Here is a 5165-nt window from a genome sequence, read left to right as displayed (position 1 = left end):
CTAAATCCAATCGAGAATCTGTGGCAAGATCTGAAAACTGCTGTTCACAAACGCTGTCCATCTAATCTGACTGAGCTGGAGCTGTTTCAAAGAAGAATGGGCAAAGATTTCAGTCTGTAGATGTGCAAAGGTGGTAGAGACAGACCCTAAAAAACTGGCAGCTGGAACTGCAGCAAAAGGTGGTTCTACAAAGTATTGACTCAGGGGCTGAATAATTACACACACCCCACTTTGTAGTTATTTATTTGTAAAAAATGTTTGGAATCATGTATGATTTTCGTTACACTTCTCACGTGTTCACCACTTTGTGTTGGTCTTTCACGTGGAATTCCAATAAAATTGATTCATGTCATGACCTCTGATGACCTCTAGATTTTTTTATTAATATCAAAATTTTTGCAGCACAAACTAAAATTTTTGCAGCACAAACGTTTTATACCACTTTTGTTGGATTTGAAGAAGGTGGGGGCAACTTCACTCACATCTATTTTCAGTTGCGGATGATAAAGGATTCAGAAAATTTATTCATGCAGGTCCATATGACAGAGAATATGCATGTTCTTCTTGTTTTCATATTTTAATTTACATTTAATTGTGTTGTGTTTGCAGTGTTTTGTGTTGTTTCACTTTTAATTTGTTTGAAAGGAAAAAGCTGAAAATTTAAATAGTTAAAAGTTGAAATGTGAATATTTGGTTTTTGTATTAAATCAAATCAAATCAAATCAAATTTTATTTGTCACATACACAATCATACACAGTACGATATGCAGTGAAATGCTTGGACAACTGCTCGTGACCTTAAAAAAAAAAAAGGCTATGAATAAGATAGGAAATAAATAAATAAATATGAAAAAATAAAAAAGGGGTAAATTTAACCAGGAAGGAATAAAATAAAATAAAATATAAAAAATTAAGTTAAGAATGAGATAACTGTACAACACAAATTAGAATGAAGGGTAATTTAACTGGGAAAGAATAAGATAAAATATATAAATTAAAGTTGAAAATAAGATAACTGTACAACAAAATACACAGTATAGACATATATAAACATATATAAGAATGTATGAGAAATATAAATATATATACACACAATAACAGCAGCTGTACAAATATTAACTGGAAATGAGGAATATAATGTCCAGTGTTGTGCAAATATGCTTAAAGTGATGAAGTGAAAACAATGTCCAGAGTGTCCAGTGTGTGTAAGAACTATATGTGTGGGTCAGTCCTGTGTGGTGGTGTGATTGAGAGACCGTATCGCCTGCGGGAAGAAGCTCCTCCTCAGTCTCTCTGTGTTGGTCTTCAGGGAGCAGAATCGCTTTCCTGACCTCAACAGAGAGAACAGTCCGTTGTTGGGGTGGCTGAGGTCCTTCACGATCTTCCTGGCCTTGGTCCAGCACCGTCTGCTGTAGATTGAGTGCAGGTCAGGGAGCTCTGAGCGGATGGTGCGCTCAGCTGAACGCACAACCCTCTGTAGAGCTCGTCTGTCCTGCATGGTGCTGTTCCCGAACCAGGTTAAGATGTTTCCCGTCAGGATGCTCTCTATATTATATGATTTATTTATTACATTTTATGTGGAGTGAATAAATAAAAGTATATTTATGGTGGACCCTACAGACAAAGCACGTACAAACTCCAAAACACGTACAAACTCCAAAATGTACAAAACACAACAGAAGTGCTCCAGGATGCTAGGGGGCAGTGTTGAGCTTTTGTTACCTCGTGGCTACACAAGCCAGCAAGTACCAGTGTTGCCAACTTAGCAACTTTGTCGCTATATTTAGCGAGTTTTCAGACCCCCTAGCCTAAAAAAAGACGTGAAAGCACATATCACTTTTACTCTCAACAAGCAGCGGGTGCTGTAACACAGTCAGTTCTTCTTTTACTCTTTTACTCTTATGCTGTTTTGTGGATCACAAGGTTTAAAACTACTTATAAACACACACACTAAGTAACTCCACCAGAGTGCCTATTTCGGGTCACTTTTGCCGGTCCAAGCCCAGATTAAGGAGCAGGGTTGGAATTGTGACATTAAAAAAACAATAATTGCTAAAATAAATTTAATTTGTAGTTCTAAATAAATTCTAAATGCATTTAGGACGTTTTTTACTCACTTTATGTCTATTCCACGATGTTATTTCTCTCTCCAACAACATAGATTACAATTACATTAGCATGACCAATTATGCAAATTAGGTGATGACGTCATTTAGCGACTTCTAGCGACTTTTAGGACAGCCAATAGCGATTTTCCTTACTGAGGAGTTAGCAACACTGGCAAGTACCAATGACCGGATTTGGTGTGTGGTAGTAACAGGTAAATGAATTTTTTTTAAATTATTTGAATATATATGTGTGCTTGTGTATAAATACACAAACAACACACATATGCTTTTCAATTGTGTAATTTAAGTGATCTAGGTAGCTGTTTTGGAAGTTCAGTTAACGCTAGAAATGTGCTTTGGAGTTTGTACGTGTTTTGTCTCTAGGGGCCACCGTATATATATTTATATATAAACATATATAAATAAAACCACGGGTTTCTTTTTTACATTAGTAATTCCTTTTGTTCATAATCTTATATTGTTGTTATTAATAAATTAATTAAAGCAACAAAACAACCTGAAGAGCCGGCTGGGAGCCGAAAGAGCCGGTTCTCTAAAAAGAGCCGGAAATCCCATCACTACTGAGAGGTAAAAACAGTCTAAATTCTTTCATCTTTAATAAAATGATCAGTGTTGCTGTTTTACCAGGTGTGACAATTAAATTTAACATCCAGGCATCCATGAAAACAGAATTTATGAAATTTAACAGAGTTAGAAGTTAGCAGGAAGTTAGCTCGCTAGCTTCCACCTAAACATGATATAGCATGTTCTGACTGACAGATTTCTGAAAAAATTAAAATATACAGCTCTGCTATCACTTCTGACATAAATGAAGACAGAAAACTATACAGCAATGACGTTTGCAGGGTTACTGAAGTTGGGCTAGCTGGCATATAATGATGTGCTACGTGATCGCTAGCGATACAGCCATGTTAGCATAGCATAAACAGCGAAGCTGGAGGATGAACGCTAACTTTTTTCCACTCAATAAACGTTAACGTGAGGTTAACTATATAAGAGGTTAGTCATTAATATACTGCTGCATGGGCTGGGCTGTAGTTACATTGTACGGGTTTAAAAACAACGTTTTAAAATGAACAGTGGTAATAAAAACCGAGAGAGGCAGACAGTGATCACTGTTTTGAGGGTCGTGTTGAGATTAAATAGAAGAAGATACAAAACAAAATATTTTAAATATTTTAAAAAGACAACAGATTATTAAACTCGGAAGCAGGATTGATCACGTCATCACTTGAAGATCGGATAGGTGTAGGTTGCTGGGGGAATCCCATGATGCACTGTTTCTCTTTTCCATTACTATGTGTTTATACACCACTCTTAATCATTAGTTTTTAGTAATCTCTGTGTGTCTTTTTTTTTTGTCTTCATCTCCTTGTGACAAAGTGGGTGAGAACACTATTTGTCCATATTCTCAGTTAACATTCTTGTTTTGATTTAACCACATTTCATATGTAGTCTGCAATAGGCAAACATCTACTATTTATGTTTTGCACTTTTACAGATTATGTAACATAACATCTTGGTTTAAATCAATTCCGAAAAGTTTGTTAAGTTAACATGTTATCTATTTCAACTGTTAATTGGTTTAGTTAGGACTCACCTTACCTACCTGTGTTCCAGGAACAAAAGAGGAAATATAGTTTTACTTTCTATATGTATAGCTTCCTGGTTATTCTGAGGTCACAGGAAGAGACCAGGTGAAGAAGGGGGAGAATCTTTGTAATTTAATAAAGCTGATTTTAGACTGTGTTTATACAGATAAGGATTATTGGTGCAATATGTATTGAGTACACCGTAGAGTTTTATTGCTAGGAAGGAGTAGCAGTATAGGTTTGAGTATTGAAATGCTCGTCTCACCTACCTAATGGAATAGTGCAGGGGTGAGTGGACTTTACGCAGAGGAATGCAGATGGTCAGTGTAGCTTTGTGCAGTTTGACCTTAATTTCTGTTGATTTAAGTTCAGTTATGTTTATTTGACCTGAGTTAATCAGTTTTTTATTTATTTTTGTAAATATTGGGTCACAAAATGGTGAATAAATCACTTGCTACACTGGACAGCATCTGTCTCCTGCACTTCTTTAGCTGTGAAGGTCAAGTCTTATCACAGAGCCTGGTCCTGCCGGAAGTTTGTTCCTGTTAAAAGAGAGTTTTCTCTTCTGATTGTCACCAAAGTGCTTGCTCAAAGGCAGTCATTTGATTGTTGGAGTTTCTCTGTTTCTCTTTGTATTATTCTTGTCATGGTCCACGGCTCGGTGTCTGAGGAGCGGTGGGGATGCCCACGCCTACGGGTGTGGCTGTCGTCTTCACACCTGCATCCCATTCCAGGCGATCATCAGGAGGGCTATTTAACCCCACACGGCCGGCTGGTCCACACCAGTCCGTCAGTCACCATTCAGTGGTTATTGTCTGGCGTATTCGAGCCTTCACCTGCCTGTCCTCCTGCCCGCCTGGAGTTCAGATAAACACCCTGTCATCATCCTCTCCGTCTCCTTGGAATCCTCTCCCGCCGACACTTACTCCTCCCTCCGGTCCCCACCATCTGGCCCCGATCGCAAGATAAATAGCTCTACCCTGTTGTATGTCCCTGCTCCCCAGTAACTCTCTCCCTTTTCTGTTGCAGCCTCCCACGGTCCTGATCACGGCGTTCCCGAATCGTTTATCTCCCGGTCTCTTCTGTCCTAACATTTCCCTTTGGTTATTCCGGGTCACCTTTAGTTAAGAAATAAAGTTTATTCTGCGTGCATTTCCTGCGTACTGTGTTTGTTTCTGGGTCCAGCTTGCGTGTTAGAACTACGGTTCTTGACAACTCTAGGGTCTTTACCTTACAATATAAAGCACTTTGAAGCACTTTGTTGTGATTTGATGCTATATAATTAAAATCAAACGGAATTAAATAGAACCAAAGTGAAAGCTTTTAGGTTACCTCCTGTATTGTACAGTCTAGCTGCACCTCGTCACACATACATGTTATGTATGGAAACTGGAACCAGATGAAATAAAAATAAGTTACCAACAACATCTTTTATTAGCAGATG

Source organism: Neolamprologus brichardi, chromosome 13 (genome assembly GCF_056152115.1).
Source record: "Neolamprologus brichardi isolate AB-2024 chromosome 13, ASM5615211v1, whole genome shotgun sequence".
NCBI classification, from domain to species: domain Eukaryota; kingdom Metazoa; phylum Chordata; class Actinopteri; order Cichliformes; family Cichlidae; genus Neolamprologus; species Neolamprologus brichardi.
The sequence above is the reverse complement of the archived record's forward strand: the minus strand, read 5'-3'. Positions refer to the sequence as shown.